Raw genomic sequence first — 22,996 nt, 5'->3', positions numbered from 1 at the left:
CAAAATGATGGACAGAATGTTGCACAATGGCAAAACATTTACCCCCAGTCACAGATCTGAGTTTAATCCATCGTTAATTTGCTCACCAAGCCACCCCAGTTCAGACATGGCCATATGCAAATCAGTCCTGACCCTATGCCTCCTAGGTAGAGTCCAGACCGAACTGTCAAGCCATGTTTTCCCTGGACCAGAGTCAAGCATCCTAGGAGCAGTTTCAGGCTATCAGCCAGCTTCAGCCAGGATAGCTTGACTCCAGTGGCTTAGGGAGCACCGGACCCACGTCTGGGCATACCCTTCTCACATAGGGTGAACAGCAAAACACACAAGATGATGAAGGGAATGTTGCACAATGGCAAAACATTCACCCCCAATCACAGATCTGGGTTTAATCCATCGTTATTTTGCTCACAAAGCCACCCCAGTTCAGACATTGCCATATGCAAATCAGTCTTGATCCTCTGCCTCATGGGAACAGTCCATACCAAACTGCCAAGCCATGTCTTCCCTGGACCAGAATCAAACATTCTAGGACCGGTTTCTGGCTATCTGCCATCTTCAGCCAAGATAGCTTGACTCCAGTGGCTTAGGGAGCACGGGACCCACGTCTGGGCATACCCTTCCCACATAGGGTGAACAGCAAAACACACAAAATGAAGGACAGAATGTTGCACAATGGCAAAACATTCACCGCCAGTCACAGTTCTGGGTTTAATCCATAGATATTTTGCTCACCAAGCCACCCCAGTTCAGAAATGGCCATATGCAAATCAGTCTTGACCCTGTGCCTCATGGGAACAGTCCAGACCGACTGCCAAGCCATGTCTTCACTGGACCAGAATCAAGCATCGTAGGACCGGTTTCTGGCTATAAGCCGTCTTCAGCCAGGGTAGCTTGACTCCAGTGGCTTAGGGAGCACGGGACCCACGTCTGGGCATACCCTTTCCACATAGGGTGAACAGCAAAACACACAAGATGATGGACAGAATGATGCACAATGGCAAAACATTCACCCAAGTCACAGATCTGGGTTTAATCCATCGTTATTTGCTCACCTAGCCACCCCACTTCAGACATGGCTATATGCAAATCAGTCTTTACCCTGTGCCTCATGGGAACAGTCCAGACCAAACTGCCAAGCCATGTCTTCCCTGGACCAGAATCATGCATCCTACGACCGGTTTCTGGCTATCAGCAGTCTTCAGCCAGGATAGCTTGACTCCAGTGGCTTAGGGAGCACGGGACCCACGTCTGGGCATACCCTTCCCACATAGGGTGAACAGCAAAACACACAAAATGATGGACAAAATGTTGCACAATGGCAAAACATTCACCGCCAGTTACAGTTCTGGGTTTAATCCATCAATATTTTGCTCACCAAGCCACCCCAGTTCAGAAATGGCCATATGCAAATCAGTCTTGACCCTGTGCCTCATGGGAACAGTCCAGACCGAACTGCCAAGCCATGTCTTCACTGGACCAGAATCAAGCATCCTAGGACCGGTTTCTGGCTATCAGCCGTCTTCAGCCAGGATAGCTTGAGTCCAGTGGCTTAGGTAGCACGGGACGCACGTCTGGGCATACCCTTCCCACATAGGGTGAACAGCAAAACACACAAAATGATGGACAGAATGTTGCACAATGGCAAAACATTCACCCCCAGTCACAGATCTGGGTTTAATCCACTGTTATTTTACTCACCAAGCCACCCCAGTTCAGACATGGCCATAAGCAAATCACTCTTGACCTTGTGCCTCATGGGAACAGTCCAGACCGAACTGCCAAGCCATGTCTTCCTTGGACCAAGATCAAGCATCCAAAAACCGGTTTCTGGCTAGCAGCCGTCTTCAGCCAGGATAGCTTGTCTCCAGTGGCTTCGGGAGCACGGGACCCACACCTGGGCATACCCTTCCCACACAGGGTGAACAGCAAAACACACAAGCTGATGGACGGAATGTTGCACAAAGGCAAAACATTCACCCCAATCCCAGATCAGGGTTTAATCCCATCGTTATTTTGCTCACCAAGCCACCCCAGTTCAGACATGGCTATATGCAAATCAGTCTTGACCCTGTGCCTCATGGGAACAGTCCAGACCAAACTGCCAAGCCATGTCTTCCCTGGACCAGAATCACCACGTCTGGGCATACCCTTCCCACATAGGGTGAACAGCAAAACACACAAAATGATGGATAGAATGTTGCACAATGGCAAAACATTCACCGCCAGTCACAGTTCTGGGTTTAATCCATCGATATTTTGCTCACCAAGCCACCCCAGTTCAGAAATGGCCATATGCAAATCAGTCTTGACCCTGTGCCTCATGGGAACAGTCCAGACCGAATTGCCAAGCCATGTCTTCCCTGGACCAGAATCTAGCATCCTAGGACCGGTTTCTGGCTATCAGCCGTCTTCAGCCAGGATAGCTTGACTCCAGTGGCTTAGGGAGCACGGGACCCACGTCTGGGCATACCCTTCCCAAATAGGGTGAACAGCAAAACGCACAAGATGATGGACGGAATGTTGCACAATGGCAAACCATTCACCCCCAGTCACAGATCTGAGTTTAATCCATCGTTATTTTGCTCACCAAGCACCCTATTTCAGACATGGCCATATGGAAATCAGTCCTAACCCTATGCCTCCTAGGAACAGTCCAGACCGAACTGTCAAGCCATGTTTTCACTGGACCAGAGTCAAGCATCCTAGGACCAGTTTCTGGCTATCAGCCAGCTTCAGCCAGGATAGCTTGACTCCAGTGGCTTAGGGAGCACAGGACCCACGTCTGGGCATACCCTTACCACATAGGGTGAACAGCAAAACACACGAGATGATGGACGGAATGTTGCACAATGGCAAAACAGTCACCCCCAATCACAGATCTGGGTTTAATCCATCGTTATTTTGCTCACCAAGCCATCCCAGTTCAGACATTGCCATATGCAAATCAGTCTTGATCCTCTGCCTCATGGGAACAGTACCGACCTGAACTGCCAAGAAAAGTCTTCCCTGGACCAGAATCAAGCATCCTAGGACCAGTTTCTGGCTATCAGACGTCTTCAGCCAGAATAGCTTGACACCAGTGCCTTAGGGAGCACGGGACCCACGTCTGGGCATACCCTTCCCACATACGGTGAACAGCAAAACACACAAGATGATGGACGAAATGTTGCACAATGGCAAAACATTCACCCCCAGTCACAGATCTGAGTGTAATCCATCGTTATTTTGCTAACCAAGCCACCCCAGTTCAGACATGGCCATATGCAAATCAGTCTTGACCCTATGCCTCCTAGGAACAGTCCAGATCGAACTGTCAAGCCATGTTTTCCCTGGACCAGAGTCAAGCATCCTAGGACCAGTTTCTGGCTATTAGCCGTCTTCAGCCAGGATAGATTGACTCTAGTGGCTTAGGGAGCACGGGACTCACGTCCGGGCATACCCTTCCCACACAGGGTGAACAGCAAAACACACAAGCTGATGGACGGAATGTTACACAAAGGCAAAACATTCACCCCAATCACAGATCAGGGTTTAATCCCATCGTTATTTTGCTCACCAAGCCACCCCAGTTGAGACATGGCTATATGCAAATCAGTCTTGACCCTGTGCCTCATGGGAACAGTCCAGACCAAACTGCCAAGCCATGTCTTCCCTGGACCAGAATCATGCATCCTACGACCGGTTTCTGGCTATCAGCCGTCTTCAGCCAGGATAGCTTGACTCCAGTGGCTTAGGGAGCACGGGACCCACGTCTGGGCATACCCTTCCCTCATAGGGTGAACAGCAAAACACACAAAATGATGGACAGAATGTTGCACAATGGCAAAACATTTACCCCCAGTCACAGATCTGAGTTTAATCCATCGTTAATTTGCTCACCAAGCCACCCCAGTTCAGACATGGCCATATGCAAATCAGTCCTGACCCTATGCCTCCTAGGAACAGTCCAGACCGAACTGTCAAGCCATGTTTTCACTGGACCAGAGTCAAGCATCCTAGGACCAGTTTCTGGCTATCAGCCAGCTTCAGCCAGGATAGCTTGACTCCAGTGGCTTAGGGAGCACAGGACCCACGTCTGGGCATACCCTTACCACATAGGGTGAACAGCAAAACACACGAGATGATGGACGGAATGTTGCACAATGGCAAAACAGTCACCCCCAATCACAGATCTGGGTTTAATCCATCGTTATTTTGCTCACCAAGCCATCCCAGTTCAGACATTGCCATATGCAAATCAGTCTTGATCCTCTGCCTCATGGGAACAGTACCGACCTGAACTGCCAAGCCAAGTCTTCCCTGGACCAGAATCAAGCATCCTAGGACCAGTTTCTGGCTATCAGACGTCTTCAGCCAGAATAGCTTGAATCCAGTGGCTTAGGGAGCACGGGACCCACGTCTGGGCATACCCTTCCCACATAGGGTGAACAGCAAAACACACAAAATGAAGGACAGAATGTTGCACAATGGCAAAACATTCACCGCCAGTCACAGTTCTGGGTTTAATCCATAGATATTTTGCTCACCAAGCCACCCCAGTTCAGAAATGGCCATATGCAAATCAGTCTTGACCCTGTGCCTCATGGGAACAGTCCAGACCGACTGCCAAGCCATGTCTTCACTGGACCAGAATCAAGCATCGTAGGACCGGTTTCTGGCTATAAGCCGTCTTCAGCCAGGGTAGCTTGACTCCAGTGGCTTAGGGAGCACGGGACCCACGTCTGGGCATACCCTTTCCACATAGGGTGAACAGCAAAACACACAAGATGATGGACAGAATGATGCACAATGGCAAAACATTCACCCAAGTCACAGATCTGGGTTTAATCCATCGTTATTTGCTCACCTAGCCACCCCACTTCAGACATGGCTATATGCAAATCAGTCTTTACCCTGTGCCTCATGGGAACAGTCCAGACCAAACTGCCAAGCCATGTCTTCCCTGGACCAGAATCATGCATCCTACGACCGGTTTCTGGCTATCAGCAGTCTTCAGCCAGGATAGCTTGACTCCAGTGGCTTAGGGAGCACGGGACCCACGTCTGGGCATACCCTTCCCACATAGGGTGAACAGCAAAACACACAAAATGATGGACAAAATGTTGCACAATGGCAAAACATTCACCGCCAGTTACAGTTCTGGGTTTAATCCATCAATATTTTGCTCACCAAGCCACCCCAGTTCAGAAATGGCCATATGCAAATCAGTCTTGACCCTGTGCCTCATGGGAACAGTCCAGACCGAACTGCCAAGCCATGTCTTCACTGGACCAGAATCAAGCATCCTAGGACCGGTTTCTGGCTATCAGCCGTCTTCAGCCAGGATAGCTTGAGTCCAGTGGCTTAGGTAGCACGGGACGCACGTCTGGGCATACCCTTCCCACATAGGGTGAACAGCAAAACACACAAAATGATGGACAGAATGTTGCACAATGGCAAAACATTCACCCCCAGTCACAGATCTGGGTTTAATCCACTGTTATTTTACCCACCAAGCCACCCCAGTTCAGACATGGCCATAAGCAAATCACTCTTGACCTTGTGCCTCATGGGAACAGTCCAGACCGAACTGCCAAGCCATGTCTTCCTTGGACCAAGATCAAGCATCCAAAAACCGGTTTCTGGCTAGCAGCCGTCTTCAGCCAGGATAGCTTGTCTCCAGTGGCTTCGGGAGCACGGGACCCACACCTGGGCATACCCTTCCCACACAGGGTGAACAGCAAAACACACAAGCTGATGGACGGAATGTTGTACAAAGGCAAAACATTCACCCCAATCCCAGATCAGGGTTTAATCCCATCGTTATTTTGCTCACCAAGCCACCCCAGTTCAGACATGGCTATATGCAAATCAGTCCTGACCCTGTGCCTCATGGGAACAGTCCAGACCAAACTGCCAAGCCATGTCTTCCCTGGACCAGAATCACCACGTCTGGGCATACCCTTCCCACATAGGGTGAACAGCAAAACACACAAAATGATGGATAGAATGTTGCACAATGGCAAAACATTCACCGCCAGTCACAGTTCTGGGTTTAATCCATCGATATTTTGCTCACCAAGCCACCCCAGTTCAGAAATGGCCATATGCAAATCAGTCTTGACCCTGTGCCTCATGGGAACAGTCCAGACCGAACTGCCAAGCCATGTCTTCACTGGACCAGAATCAAGCATCCTAGGACCGGTTTCTGGCTATCAGCCGTCTTCAGCCAGGATAGCTTGACTCCAAAGGCTTAGGGAGCACGGGACCCACGTCTGGGCATACCCTTCCCACATAGGATGAACAGCAAAACACACAATATGATGGACGTAATGTTGCACAATGGCAAAACATTCACCCCCAGTCATAGATCTGGGTTTAATCCATCATTATTTTTACTCACCAAGGCACCTCAGTTCAGACATGGCCATATGCAAATCAGTCTTGACCCTGTGCCTCATGGGAACAGTCCAGACCGAACTGCCAAGCCATGTCTTCCCTGGACCAGAATCTAGCATCCTAGGACCGGTTTCTGGCTATCAGCCATCTTCAGCCAGGATAGCTTGACTCCAGTGGCTTAGGGAGCACGGGACCCACGTCTGGGCATACCCTTCCCAAATAGGGTGAACAGCAAAACGCACAAGATGATGGACGGAATGTTGCACAATGGCAAACCATTCACCCCCAGTCACAGATCTGAGTTTAATCCATCGTTATTTTGCTCACCAAGCACCCTATTTCAGACATGGCCATATGGAAATCAGTCTTAACCCTATGCCTCCTAGGAACAGTCCAGACTGAACTGTCAAGCCATGTTTTCACTGGACCAGAGTCAAGCATCCTAGGACCAGTTTCTGGCTATCAGCCAGCTTCAGCCAGGATAGCTTGACTCCAGTGGCTTAGGGAGCACAGGACCCACGTCTGGGCATACCCTTACCACATAGGGTGAACAGCAAAACACACGAGATGATGGACGGAATGTTGCACAATGGCAAAACAGTCACCCCCAATCACAGATCTGGGTTTAATCCATCGTTATTTTGCTCACCAAGCCATCCCAGTTCAGACATTGCCATATGCAAATCAGTCTTGATCCTCTGCCTCATGGGAACAGTACCGACCTGAACTGCCAAGCCAAGTCTTCCCTGGACCAGAATCAAGCATCCTAGGACCAGTTTCTGGCTATCAGACGTCTTCAGCCAGAATAGCTTGACTCCAGTGCCTTAGGGAGCACGGGACCCACGTCTGGGCATACCCTTCCCACATACGGTGAACAGCAAAACACACAAGATGATGGACGAAATGTTGCACAATGGCAAAACATTCACCCCCAGTCACAGATCTGAGTGTAATCCATCGTTATTTTGCTAACCAAGCCACCCCAGTTCAGACATGGCCATATGCAAATCAGTCTTGACCCTATGCCTTCTAGGAACAGTCCAGATCGAACTGTCAAGCCATGTTTTCCCTGGACCAGAGTCAAGCATCCTAGGACCAGTTTCTGGCTATTAGCCGTCTTCAGCTAGGATAGATTGACTCTAGTGGCTTAGGGAGCACGGGACTCACGTCCGGGCATACCCTTCCCAAATAGGGTGAACAGCAAAACGCACAAGATGATGGACGGAATGTTGCACAATGGCAAACCATTCACCCCCAGTCACAGATCTGAGTTTAATCCATCGTTATTTTGCTCACCAAGCACCCTATTTCAGACATGGCTATATGCAAATCAGTCTTGACCCTGTGCCTCATGGGAACAGTCCAGACCAAACTGCCAAGCCATGTCTTCCCTGGACCAGAATCACCACGTCTGGGCATACCCTTCCCACATAGGGTGAACAGCAAAACACACAAAATGATGGATAGAATGTTGCACAATGGCAAAACATTCACCGCCAGTCACAGTTCTAGGTTTAATCCGTCGATATTTTGCTCACCAAGCCAACCCAGTTCAGAAATGGCCATATGCAAATCAGTCTTCACCTTGTGCCTCAAGGGAACAGTCCAGACCGAACTGCCAAGCCATGTCTTCACTGGATCAGAATCAAGGATCCTAGGACAGGTTTCTGGCTATCAGCCGTCTTCAGCCAGGATAGCTTGACTCCAGTGGCTTAGGGAGCACGGGACCCACGTCTGGGCATACCCTTCCCACATAGGATGAACAGCAAAACACACAAGATGATGGACGTAATGTTGCACAATGGCAAAACATTCACCCCCAGTAATAGATCTGGGTTTAATCCATCGTTATTTTAACTCACCAAGGCACCTCAGTTCAGACATGGCCATATGCAAATCAGTCTTGACCCTGTGCCTCATGGGAACAGTCCAGACCGAACTGCCAAGCCATGTCTTCCCTAGACCAGAATCAAGCATCCTACGACCGGTTTCTGGCTATCAGCCATCTTCAGCCAGGATAGCTTGACTCCAGTGGCTTAGGTAGCACGAAACCCACGTCTGGGCATACCCTTTCCACATAGGGTGAACAGCAAAACACACAAGATGATGGACAGAATGACGCACAATGGCAGAACATTCACCCAAGTCACAGATCTGGGTTTAATCCATCGTTATTTGCTCACCTAGCCACCCCAGTTCAGACATGGCCATATGCAAATCAGTCTTGACCCTGTTCCTTATGGGAACAGTCCAGACCGAACAGCCAAGCCATGTCTTCCCTGGACCAGAATCTAGGATCCTAGGACCGGTTTCTGGCTATCAGCCGTCTTCAGGCAGGATAGCTTGACTCCAGTGGCTTAGGGAGCACAGGACCCACGTCTGGGCATACCCTTCCCACATAGGGTGAACAGCAAAACACACGAGATGATGGACGGAATGTTGCACAGTGGCAAAACAGTCACCCCCAATCACAGATCTGGGTTTAATCCATCGTTATTTTGCTCACCAAGCCATCCCAGTTCAGACATTGCCATATGCAAATCAGTCTTGATCCTCTGCCTCATGGGAACAGTACCGACCTGAACTGCCAAGCCAAGTCTTCCCTGGACCAGAATCAAGCATCCTAGGACCAGTTTCTGGCTATCAGCCGTCTTCAGACAGAATAGCTTGACTCCAGTGCCTTAGGGAGCACGGGACCCACGTCTGGGCATACCCTTCCCACATAGGGTGAACAGCAAAACACACAAGATGATGGACGGAATGCTGCACAATGGCAAAACATTCACCCCCAGTCACAGATCTGAGTTTAACCCATCGTTATTTTGCTCACCAAGCCACCCCAGTTCAGCCATGGCCATATGCAAATCAGTCTTGACCCTATGCCTCCTAGGAACAGTCCAGACCGAACTGTCAAGCCATGTTTTCCCTGGACCAGAGTCAAGCATCCCAGGACCAGTTTCTGGCTATCAGCCAGCTTCAGCCAGGATAGCTTGACTCCAGTGACTTAGGGAGCACCGGACCCACGTCTGGGCATACCCTTCCCACATAGGGTGAACAGCAAAACACACGAGATGATAGACGGAATGTTGCACAATGGCAAAACATTCACCCCAATCACAGACCTGGGTTTAATCCATCGGTATTTTGCTCACCAAGCCACCCCAGTTCAGACATTTCCATATGCAAATCAGTCTTGATCCTCTGCCTCATGGGAACAGTCTAGACCGAACTGCCAAGCCATGTCTTCCCTGGACCAGAATCAGGCATCCTAGGACCAGTTTCTGGCTATCAGCCGTCTTCAGCCAGAATAGCTTGACTCCAGTGGCTTAGGGATCACCGGACCCACATCTGGGCATACCCTTCCCACATAGGGTTAACAGCAAAACACACAAAATGATGGACGGAATGTTGCACAATGGCAAAACGTTCACCCCCAGTCACAGATCCGGGTTTAATCCATTGATATTTTGCTCACCAAGCCACCCCAGTTCAGACATGGCCATATACAAATCAGTCTTGACCCTGTGCCTCACTCATGGGAACATTCCAGACCAAACTGCCAAGCCATGTCTTCCCTGGACCAGAATAAAGCATCCTATTACTGGTTTCTGGCTATCATCCGTCTTCAGCCAGGATAGCTTGACTCGAGTGGCTTAGGGAGCACGGGACCCACGTCTGGGCGTACCCTTCCCACATAGGTTGAACAACAAAACACACAAGATGATAGACGGAATGTTGCACAATGGCAAAACATTCACCCCAAGTCACAGATCTGGGTTTAATCCATTGTTATTTTGCTCACCAAGCCACCCCAGTTCAGACATGGCAATATGCAAATCAGTCTTGACCCTGTGCCTCATGGGAACAGTCCAGACCGAACTGCCAAGCCATGTCTTCCCTGGACCAGAATCAAGCATCCTAGGACCGGGTTCTGGCTATCAGCCATCTTCAGCCAGGATAGCTTGACTCCAGTGGCTTAGGGAGCACGGGACCCATGTCTGGGCATACCCTTCCCACATAGGGTGAACAGCAAAACACACAAGATGATAGACGGAATGTTGCACAATGGCAAAACATTCACCCCCAATCACAGATCTGGGTTTAATCCATCATTTTTTCGCTCACCAAGCCACCCCAGTTCAGACATTGCCATATGCAAATCAGTCTTGATCCTGTGCCTCATGGGAACAGTCCAGACCGAACTGCCAAGCCATGTCTTCCCTGGACCAGAATCAATCATCCTAGGACCGGTTTCTGGCTATCAGCCATCTTCAGCTAGGATAGCTTGACTCCAGTGGCTTACGGAGCACGGGACCCATGTCTGGGCATACCCTTCCCACATAGGGTGAACAGCAAAACACACAAGATGATGGACGGAATGTTGCACAATGGCAAAACATTCACCCCCAGTCACAGATCTAGGTTTAATCCATTGTTATTTTGCTCACCAAGCCACCCCAGTTCAGACATGGCCATATGCAAATCAGTCTTGACTCTTTCCCTCACGGGAAGTGTCCAGACCGAACTGCCAAGCCATGTCTTTCCTGGACCAGAATCAAGCTTCCTAGGACCGGTTTCTGGCTATCTGCCGTCTTCAGCCAGGATAGCTTTACTCCAGTGGCTTAGGGAGCATGGGACCCACGTCTGGGCATACCCTTCCAACATAGGGTGAACAGCAAAACACACATGATGATGGACGGAATGTTGCACAATGGCAAAACATTCGCCCCCAGTTACAGATCTGGGTTTAATCCATCAGTAGTTTGCTCACCAAGCCACCCCAGTTCAGACATGGCCATATGCAAATCAATCTTGACCCTGTGCCTCATGGGAACAGTCCAGACCGAACTGCCAAGCCATGTCTTCCCTGGACCAGAATGAAGCATCCTAGGACCGGTTTCTGTCTATCAGCCGTCTTCAGCCAGGATAGCTTGACTCCAGTGGCTTAGGGAGCACGGGACCCACGTCTGGCCATACCCTTCCCACATAGGGTGAATAGCAAAACACACATTGATTAGCACACACAGGAGTCATCAGGAGTCATTTTGGCAGCTGGTTTCTCTAATTTCGAGGGCAGAATGGACATCAGAGAGCTGTCTGATGTTTTTTTCTGGCCGGGCAATGAAGTTCTGAGGCACAAACATTTTAAAGAGTGGTCAAATGCTTGTCTGGGTGCCCTAGTCCGTTGACATATTCGCTGCACATTTCCTCAAGTCTTCAGAGGCAGGCTTTTCTAAATAGTATGCTATATACATTTTCTGATCGGGTGTGCCTTGTGCAAGTCTACCTGTGAGGAGGTTTTTCCTCCTGGTAGGTACTGCCCAGCTCCTTGTGTAGACAGGTAGGTTCTTCGCCTCTGCTCAGGTCAGTACAACATGAGCCCACCTCTTCTGTAATACAGATTGTGCCGGCAGTGTATGTGCACCAGAGCGATCTCAAGGGGGAGTTCCTTTGAGCTTACCCTTTGCAAGGGGTAAAGGGGTCCAGTGGACCCTCCAGATATCTTTCTGCAGATGTGTGTACTCACTCTCATGGGATCTATGCCCCTCTTTGAAAAGCAGATGAGGTTGCCACCTGCACAGTGAAATGTGGACCAGCTGTTTTAACAAGCCAGGTTGCCTTTCACCAATGCAGTGTTCCCAGAGCACGCACAAGTTGTAGCTTCACTGGGGCAGCAAATTTACTGTAATATTCTGCACTGTCCCGATCGGTGCCCAGCACACTGATGGTGTGCTGGGCAAACAGGGACAAACAGGGACAGTGCACCCTACATATAATGCAGGCTCAGATATCCGCTTTAATTCAATTTTTAACCCTTCTCCATTCCTGCAGCATTGCATCTTCCTGTTGGGTGTCTAGTTTTTCCCCAGACCTTTGGCTTAGAGTCACAGGTCAAAAATAGTTAAATCTGTGGAAAGTGGTTTTGTGAATTGCAAGTTGGACAGAGAAGAGGGGAATGTTTGGTTTCTCTCTGGTAGAAGTCCACTCTAAATAAATTGATAGGCTGATGCCCTGTTCTCGCCCAGCAGGTACACCAGAACTATGGAGGGGGACTTCCGAAGGCATACTAGCAGGTAAATATGTCCAACATGGGTACTGCCACTCTTCTCTATGCAAAGCAACCATCTTGTACAGCACAAACACGAGGCCCACATGTACGGCACTATTTGAATCACTACTCATTTGAATCAGAGAGACATGGGCACAACACACTCCCACACACATTGTGCAGACTTTCACACATCACCAAAGCAAGGTACCACAGTTATGGAACCTGAGTGCCTTTAACTAATGAAGCCATATAAAAAGCCCTGGGCCCAATGGCAACAAATCTGCTTCTACCATCATTTGTCTTCCAGTAGCCTGAGGTGATGAAGTGGTAACATTCTCATTCAAAAGGTTGTTCATTTGTGTGAGAAATTGAATTAATATATGAAGTGGGTGATTAATCTCCTTAGGAAATAACCACAACCCTTGTCACAGTGAACTCTCAAAGTCTCTAAATTAACCTGAGCTCAACTACCTACTAGCTATGGCACAGAGCAAACAGGCTAAATTTAGGGCAATGTACAAAGTATGTATGCACTACCAAAACAGTAATAAAGTCAGAATGCAAAACAAGAGGGAAGAGGTTGAATTCTTCAGAGCTCCTTTTAGGTAACCAACAGCAGGTCCAGTCCTCTTCTGTTCATCCTAAGGTCCATCAGTGGTCTGAAGTGGATGCCTGGAGATGCCACATTTATTCTTGGCATGAGCTAGTGGGTGAGAATGACTTCTGGGCATGTCCTAACCAATAGGGTGAAAATTCCTCGTGCCAATTCTACCCCCTTTTGGCATTTTTAAGATGGCGAAAGTACTCGGCCACACTAAACTTTGTCTCTGAGGGCTGGGTGTATGTGTGGAGCCTGTACTGTGATAATCCTGGGGTCCTCGCATATCTAAAAGTAAATTCCAGTTTGAAGCAGCGACTGTACTCACAATAAACCCTGAGACAAATGCAGGGGTTTCCAGAAACTAGACAGTGGATGCACAAGAACATCCTGTTCTCTACCTTTCAAATGCACCCTTAGTATTATGTGTAAATCAAGCAGACCTGCCAAGCACAATTTTACACTCTAATAGGATTTTGACACTGCAGTGTCAAAACAGAGGCCCACAGCCCCCACACTGCATATTCTGTGAAGTTCAGAGGAGCCATATCTGCCCTTTCCGGTCAGCCTACTGTCTGCTTCTGGGAGGCATTTCACTCCTATTCAAATGCTAATCACTGGTTGGAGAAGTTGGAGAGCAAACGCAGACTAGCCTCGAACATCAGGCAGGAAAAAGTTACTTTCTAAAAATATAATTTCCTTAATATTCATTTAAATTCAACTTCACCATTGAATTTGATTTTCAATAACTGTCATAAATAGTTGTTTAATTATATTTCAAGCAAGCCCCATTCCTGATATACGGTATTATTATTTTAATCGTTTTTCTGATTTTCTGTATGGGCCAGATAGTCTTCCTACAGTGAAAATAGCTTTCAGGCGAGGACATTTTAATTATAAACTTCTACATGTCCTACTTTTAAATTCTATACAATATGCCTTGTGGGCTACAAGGCCTACATAGGGTTGACTTATTACTATTTAAAAAGGATGTTTTCAATTGTCAAAAGGGTTTATTTTGTCAGGTTGCAGTGCATGTCTTGCATAGTTATAGTTAGGCTATGGTGATAGCCTGAAGTCATGTTTGCACTGCGCCTATAGTGGATGCACACAGGTGCGGTAGCCCACTAGTGGCATTTAACTTCCAGGGAAGATTTTGGCATTTGTTTCAAACTTACCCATGGGACACCATTTCCAGTAAAACTGGGAACTTCATGGCAACAGGATGAACTAAGCTAAAGACATCTAGGCAACCATTATTGAGCCTTGGTATGCCCGTCCTTTGCCCCTGGTTACCTTTGTGGCATGAAGGACATCTGATTGAAGAAACGGCTATTGCTTTCCCTGGTTTCCAAGACTCTACTTTCAATCTGTTCTCAGCAGAACTACTACAGAAAGCAGTATGAACTGGGAATTGCGGGCCTTTGAGAGTGGGTATGTGTTGTCTGGAAAAGTGTACATGCATGTGTCATTCTGTGTGCGAACTCTGTGTTAACGAGTGGCTAGCTTACAGGCTCATCTGCATCCTGGTTAATTAATATATTTCCATATAATGAATTCTAACCTGTTAAGGGAACTAATATTGGTATCTAAGAGTTTTAAAGTTGTGGGGCCTGATTACAAATGGTATGGATAATTCTGATCCCTGAGCAAACTCCTTCTTGTGCAGGGATTGGAATGACAAATGTTGTGGATTTTATCACACCAGGTAATTAAACTCTGCATCTCACAAGCCTGTTACAATATCCGGCTTGGGGTTGCAGGGGATGGGGGTGCAAGGAGGGGGTTGGAATCCTGGGAAATGCCAGGACATGGAGATGTTGGGCCATATGTATCATAGTTCCGTTTTGCGATTCCTAAATAGCGATTTTTAAGGAATCGCTATTTAGGAATCGCAAAATGGTATGTATGAAGAAATTAGCTTTTAATTAGCGATTCCATAATCTTCCTTAATTGCGAATTCGCATTTTGTGAATTCGCAATTAAGGAATAATTTCCAATGCATTCCCACGGGCCAGGAGGCCCATAGGAATGATTTCCAAATAATTCCCAAATTGCGAATTCGCAATTTGCTATTTGCAATTTGAGAATTATTGCAAGGGTGCAGGGGTGTCTCAAGGACACCCTGCTGCACCCCTATAAATTACATGTGTGTGCTTATGGCGCACATACATGCCCTATAGGCATGTATGTGCATCACATGCCACAATCAAAAATACAAATTAGTGTATTTTGAACAGAAATCGCAATTTACTACCAACTGGAAGTTGGTGGTAAATTGCGATTCCTTAAGCTGAATTCGCAACAGTAAAATGCTTCATACATAGCATTTAAGGAATCGCAAAATTGCGATTCCTTAAATGCTATGGCAAATTAAGGAATCGCAAGTATTTGCGATTCCTTAAGATGCGATTGTTTGATACATTTCAATTCATGCTAATTAGCCTTTTGCGATTCACAAAGGCCTAAATTCGACGAATTTCCGCCTTTGCGAATCAAAAAAGGCTTGATACATATGGCCCGTTGATGCAAAAAACACCAACGTCTGCATGCATACTGATAAATAAGGTTTTGGGCCAAGATAGCTGGTCCCTTCAAGACATTTACGGACAAATTGATTTATGGCTTAAACTGCTGATGCTATTTTCACCGGCTATGCTAGAGTCTTGGTGTTTGGAATAATAAAACCTTGATACATGTCCATATAAAAGGACAACATGAATTTCCATTTCAGCTATCATCTTATGTTGATGCTGTTCCAATCCTCCTCTCTAAGTAAGTGGGTTTCCAAAACCTTTGGGAACAATGTTGAGGTCTTCCGTAAAATTGTCCTCAAAGTGTAAACTGGATTCGAAGTGAAGATTTCCACAATGCACAACACAGCAACCCAAGCACTGGCCAGGCAAGCAATTTGCTATGGAGGCATTTTGAGGACTGTCTATTTTGAACCTCTCCACTGCTTCCCTTCTCTTTAACATATATTTGGTAACTTTGCAGAGGATGAAGGGAAAGCTGGGAAGATCCGTGTAAGTCCTGTAAAACTGGGCTGCAAGAATATTTTGTTGCTTTTTTTTCTGGCAATGTAGTATTTTTGTATGAGTTGCCAATTCCGCACTAGCATGTCTTAACCCCTTCGCTGCTGCGGCAATTCGGCCGCAGCGCTAGGGGGGGGCCGAGCGGGGGCCGCATGCTCGTGACGGAGCCGCTCCATCACGAGCCGCGGTTGAGCTGTGCTCGTGACGGAGCGGTTCCGTCATGGCCCCGCCCGCTCAATAGAACGCGCCGCGCAGGCGCAAAATCAGCGCCGCGCAGGCGCAAAATCAGCGCCGCGCAGGTGCGGCGGCAGGGCCATGACGGAACCGCTCCGTAATGAGCACAGCTCAGCCGATGCTCATGACGGAGCGGCTCCGTCATGAGCATGGGAGGGGTTAAACCATTTTGGCTTTCATACTCAGGAAAACAACTTGTTTGTCCAGGGGCTCATATGCTTTGGCCACAATCAAACTTGTCTTGGTTGGCTCCTGGATTAAAGAACTCTGAAGGTTGCGGATTAATATAAATATGTGATCATACAAATTGATAATAATATGGCCAGTGGAAGAGAGAGGATATTACTGATGGAGAGGTGTGTGAGAGAGGTGATAAAGAGAGACACAGCTTAGAGAGAGAGGGAGATCTGTATTAGATATAGAGACAGGTGAAAAAGTAAAAGACAAGACAGATTAAATTGAAAAGGGAGTATAGAAAGACTTCCACAGATGGAAGAATACAAAAAATGGGAAGATAGAATGTAAAGGGTTGAAATAAGAGGCAGAATGAGGGAAACAGAAAAGGCAGGGGAGATATTTACCTCACTGTGAGGAGCTGAAGATGTAGCCCTGCCTCTTCAGCGCAGCTCCAGACAGGGGCATAACAGAGGCTCCCGCATCCCTGTCGGTTGTATGTCAATACAACGCGGTGTTTACACCGCACTACCATTACAACGCTGGTTTTACAATGCAAGTCGTTACCACGACTTGCGCTGTAGGGTGCTGGACTTAGGAATAGTAAGATTTACTATTCCAACACCAGCCTACGTACAGTAGGGAAGGTGTTGGAATAGTAAATCTACTATTCCTTAGCCTAGAGCGCCCTCCAGCGCAAGTCGTGGTAACGACTTGCGTTGTTAAACCAGCGTTGTAATGGTAGTGCAGTGTAAACACTGCGTCGTAATGGATGTTCCCCGTCCAACATATTACACTGCATTGTAGCTTATGGCACTTGTATTGCGGTGGACAGGATATCCATCATGTTTTGACTGAGTATCCTGTCTGCCAAACTCTAAATAAAGCCCTCAACCTGTTCATGATTTCCGGGTCCTAGCCACATCACTGAGAAATGCACTGTATGTTTGAAACATTGAAGATGAGGGTAATGAAGCTAACATCTGTTATCTGAGAGAGGCAGAAAGTGCAAGCTTTGTCCAAAAAACGAAAAGATTTCTCCCTTGGAGACCAATGCTTCACTTGATGGGGGGAGCGAGTGCACTGAGAGTTTTAAGAGTACAAACCCTCCTCCTGGGTGAAAGTCATTGCCGCTTGCTCCCAAGAAGGTACGGTCACCGTGATCACCAAGCCTTAAGACATTGTGAGGTATAGTTGTGTGACATCAGCATATTAGTGAAGTGCTATGACTTGGTGATCAAGTAGTGCTTCGAGTGGCTTCCTGTATAAGTTTAACAATACAAGGCGAATATAGAGGCCCGTGGGATACCATAAGTGAGAAGTGAGGCGAAGGAGTCCATTCAAACTGATTATTTTCTGCCACAGACAAAGGTGGTAAAATTTCAGTCCATTGTGTGTGATGCCAATGTGTGCAGAAAGGGACGCCAGTCGTACAGGGAGATCAACATTGAAAAGGGACTCATATACGGAAGAACACCAGGAGGCAGAGGTATTTGTGGATACTGGACAGGCAATGGGGTTTTCAATTTTAGGGCATTTCCGCCTACATGGGCAATTGCAAATATGGAATGGCAATGGGAAGTTGCATGCTGATGGGCAACTGTGGATACTGACATGGCTAGGGAGCTTTCAACATTACAGCAGTTCTGTATACCTGTTGGGGTAATTACAGATATGGGAATGGCTATCAGTATTACAGAAGGGGATGCACAAGCCTCTGTGCCCCTTCTGTAATACCAAAGAGCCCCGGGGCCGCCCAAAGCAGGCGCAAACGCCTGTTGCTCCCACGGGACGCTTACTGTAATACGGCCACAGGAGTGCAAAATCAGGCTGGACAGAAATGCTTATTAGAAACACAGATTCTGCAGACTATCCTTATGGGCCAGTCTATTTGGTCCAACACTTGGTGGCCATCTGAGCTCGGATTTCCACCTGTGCGAGTGGAGTTAGATAAAAATCTTGCTCTAAAAATGGACAAGGACCTCTACTTTTAGCTCCAGGTGAGAGCAGTAACAGCCTCCTGCTTTTCGTTGCTGAAAAGCTTACATCAGATCTTCGGACCTGTGCCAGAATCTATGTGAAAGTTTCTTACCCATGCACAGATCACCTCTCGTCTAGATTATGCCTCATCCTATACCTTGACCTCACAGACTATTTGACCATCATGTGCAAGTAGCTCAGAACAACACAGCGGCAAGGCACCTTCTTAATCTACCAAAACAGGAACCTATAACTGCCAAGAGACCCACGGTGGCTTCCAGTATGCAAGCACACCATTTTTAAACGCCTTGTTTTTACTTTCAAAGACTATCCTGAGAGAGACCCTAAACAGATAAGGAAAATAAACAGGGCTTTAAGTGGGCCGGTTCTCACTGGGTCTGAGCACCGGCAGTTTTTTTAAAGGGGGCCTCGAAACAGGTCTCTATCAGGCTATATTTTGTGCCCTGGCACAGGCCGTCTGGTTTTTTTTCAGACTGCAGGGACAGCTGGCATATCGATGAGCGTGTGCTCACACGCTTCTCACTTCTTACTAGTAGAGAAGTTACGGCATGATGTCATGTCGGGTGAGCGTTGCAGGGCAATGGAAATCCTTTAAAGAGAGTCATTTTCTTTCTGGATTTCCCTTCTCTTTTTTAAACTTAGGAGCAGCAACATTGTCTTGGTGTCACCAGGGCTTTAAGTGGAAGCTTTTTCTATATTATATACAAGCCATGGTTGCTGCTTATTTATCTTATGCAACTAACAACCATTGACAAAGCCAATAGTCCTTACTTGTTGTAGGCATGATGTTATTTATTGTATTATATATCTGGATGCAATGACAGAAACAGCAAAATACAAATAAGGCGGCACACTATGCTAAGTACAGATGCATAGCTTACGTAATTTAAGCCACGCCCTTAATTACATTGGCCACGCCCCTTTGAGGGACCCCCCCAGTTTTTTCATCCCACATAAAGCCCTGGAAAGAAATATTACCTACGGTCCCTCCCGTCCCCTTTCAAATCCTCTAATCCGCTTCTGTTTCAAGGCCCCAAAGTGTGATGCACCCGAGCAGGCGGCCGTTACTGAACGGCCACTCAAATATCAGCTGAAGCAAATTTTCCATTCCAGCTAATTTTCCCAGGTGTCTTTGTGCTCGCAGCAACAGAACGCCTAGGCCTTGAAACCCTCTGGGTATGTAGTGCGCTATACAAATTTTTTGACTTGACTTGACTTGACTAGGCAGCTGTGCGTGCGTTATATAAATGCATTAATTCTCTCCTTCATTCATTTTGCCCCGTGCATGGTCATTGTGGCAGGATTTAGGGGTGTTTACTTCGGTAACAATTGAACTGGTGCAACAGCTTGTTGCAGTCAAGGATGTGATGATTTGGGCATAGATAGGCGGGATAGATTCCTACAGCGCGCACTCTGAAAAAACACACTCATGGCTCAGATAGGCAGTGGATGCACATCATGCACTACCATGAAAAATGTATACATACCGGCCCTTTTTCTGGCGTTGCCATTTGGCCGTTTTTTATCGACATGGACAGTATTTTCATGTCGAGGGAGGTTAAAAAATGTAGAAACAAACAATCATCCAAAGCTGATATTTTTCCGCTTTTCAGTGCACACGATAAGCTGCAAAACAAGAAAAAAATCCCTTTAAATGGTGCACTTGGGCCTCCTGAAAGATAATTGAAGTAAACAAATGCAGACACGTCATGTTGGAAATGAGTACACAGGATGTTCCATAAGGTCTGACGTAAGTACCAATTCCACAGGCTCACATAATCTTAAGATATATTTTAAAAAACATGGCCGGTATTTTTTTTACTGAGAAAGGTGGCAAGTCTATCGCTGCTTGATACTTGGGGGCACTTCGCTTGAGGTCAAGGGTCGGACTAGAAACCAGCATCAATCAGCCTTAGCAAGAATATTCAACCTAACCCCAGGCTGCAGGAGGCGCTGACTACCCTGGAGCCATGGAGGGGATATGGACGGGCCCTGGAAGCCTGGAAGCGGCCCTCTAGACTTTAGCCCACCCCCGGAAGATGCCAGAGTTGGTGGACAGCCAGTTTTGTCCTGCTCCAGCACTCACTCACAACTAAAGGAGACACCGCCTGACTTTCAACTCTGTGGTGTTTCTGCATTTCATGACGAAGCGATTCTGTCATGACCGCACGCCTGGAAGCAGCCAGCAGTGGACAGCTGATAATACGGGGCATTGGCAGACAGCCCCGTCAGTAGCCCTTTCGATGCTGATGACGAGCTCAGCTCGTCATCACCCACGGGTGTCGTGTGCTGATGACGAGCTGAGCTCGTCATGGAAACAGCAAATTGGCATTTTCCAGCACAGGGGGGGAAAATGGCCAGCAGTCATGTGGGTAGGTAGTCAGAGCCGAACGTCCTTTCAAGTTTCAAGCCAGCCCGGGGCTAATTCAAGAAATAATAGTATCCACTTGTTTTATACTGAGTTTTATACCACACCTTTGTCTTTTCCAAATGGTATAAGTAACAGTGTTGTTTAAATAGTGTTAATTATACTTAAGGCTCCCTGTTTTCCGCCTTTACAGATTTTTTGCAGATAGCTACAGACAGAAAACATTTATTTTCTTGTCTGTATTTATTTTTAAATGTGGATAAAAACGGAAATTGGGTGGCGTTTGAAGTAATTCTAAATGCTGTCTGCCATGGCTGCCAGGCCAATTACTGTGTGGATTGATAGGTAAGGGGGCTAAAAAATAAAGGTATTTTAGTAAAGGGGCTTTAACAGCAGTAGATATGCACAAAGTTGATACTGAAATATGCACATTTTCCTATCCGTGCATTGATTTATTTTCTGTGGGTGTTTTGACGCCGAGGACTGGGATTCGAACTTGGCGGCCATATTGGGTGTGGGCCAGGCGAATCGCGCGCTCTAACAGCGCTATAAAAACGAATGGTCATGACTCCGCGCAGCGGACGCGCCGGACCTGCGCCGGAGTCGTGCCAGAGTCATGCCCGTTTGCGCCCGTTCGCGCACAGTCGGGCCTAGGGCCTAAGACCCATGGTATACTTACCCCATGCCCTTTAACATACTCCTGCTCGACACTACTCTCGCTCAATAGGATACTCCCATCACCATGCAGCCATTCGATGGACCTTGGGCTCGGTTCCCTCTTCTGTAACAACTGCCCTTTTAGGGCTACCGAGGCCACCACTAAAACCACACCAGCACCTAAAAATAAGATAGCAGACACTGTTCTAAAGATGGCACTAGTTAATTGCCACTCTTTACCAAAGCACTCCACGGAAATAGCACTATTGATCGAAGACTTAAACGTGGACATTCTGTTCTTAACAGAAACGTGGCTCGGCCCGTCCTCCGGCCCCGACATTGCCCAGGCCCTACCCGCTGGATATTTGATCCAACACAGAGATCGAGAACTTAAAGTTGGCGGAGGGATCGCCATTTTATATAGGGAACACTTAACCTGTCGCCTAATCAACAGGACTATCCCAGACTGCAAGAGCACACTATTCTCTATCTCCTACTCTCCAGAACTTACTTTCAATTTCCGGTCTCTTAATCTATCGTCCCCCTGGCCAGGTTGGCCAATTCATAGAAGGGCTAATCGAAACAATTCTGGAATCAGCCACTATGGTATCTAATTTCATAGTGTTAGGAGACTTGAACCTCCATTTTAACAACCCTTTGGACACTATTGCCACGGAATTAACCAAAGACTTAGCTGCATGTCAACTCAACTTGATTGTTCAACACCCTACTCATTCTAAAGGAAACCTTTTAGATCCAATATTCACCAATGTTGCTAATTTGTCTACATCTACACCTTATTCTATCCCCTGGTCAGACCACATGGTAATACCCTTCTTATGGAAAATTAACAGACCATGTACCAATCAACCCCCCTATAAAACTTTAGGTAGGCGCTGGACAAAGTTAGAACCCAGCGACTGGATAGATTCTCATGAAGCAGAACGAACCTATGACCAACCAAAATATCGATAAGGCCAACACAGATTTCAACCAATGGATAGAACAATCACTAGATAGTGTGCTTCCTAAAACACGTATTTCTAAGAAAAAAGGTCCGAATAAACAGCCCTGGTTCAATTCAGAGCTAAGATCCCTTAAACAGGAGTGCAAACGAGAAGAAAGACAATGGCAAAAACATTTTGACGAGGAGAAAAAAACTAAATACAAACTTACAATCAAGAAATACAAAATGGCACTTAATGTAGCCAAATCCGCTTTTTATGCGGAAAAAATCGAAAAATCCACTAATGCCCCCAGAGAAATGTTCAGAATAGTAAAAACGCTGACTAAGGCCCCTGATCCCCCCACATCTGAACTTTCATCGGAAGAATCTGGCGCTCGTTGCAACGAACTAGCAAATTTCTTTGCCACGAAAATTGAAAAAATTCTACTTTCTCTTCCCTCACTCCCAGCAGTAGAGTCCAACCCTCCTCTGAGGGATGACATCAATTCTACCATATCCCACCTTGCATCTTTTCATCCACTCAGTGACAACC

Source organism: Lissotriton vulgaris, chromosome 7 (assembly GCF_964263255.1).
Source record: "Lissotriton vulgaris chromosome 7, aLisVul1.2, whole genome shotgun sequence".
NCBI lineage: Eukaryota > Metazoa > Chordata > Amphibia > Caudata > Salamandridae > Lissotriton > Lissotriton vulgaris.
This window is presented reverse-complemented; position numbering follows the sequence as displayed.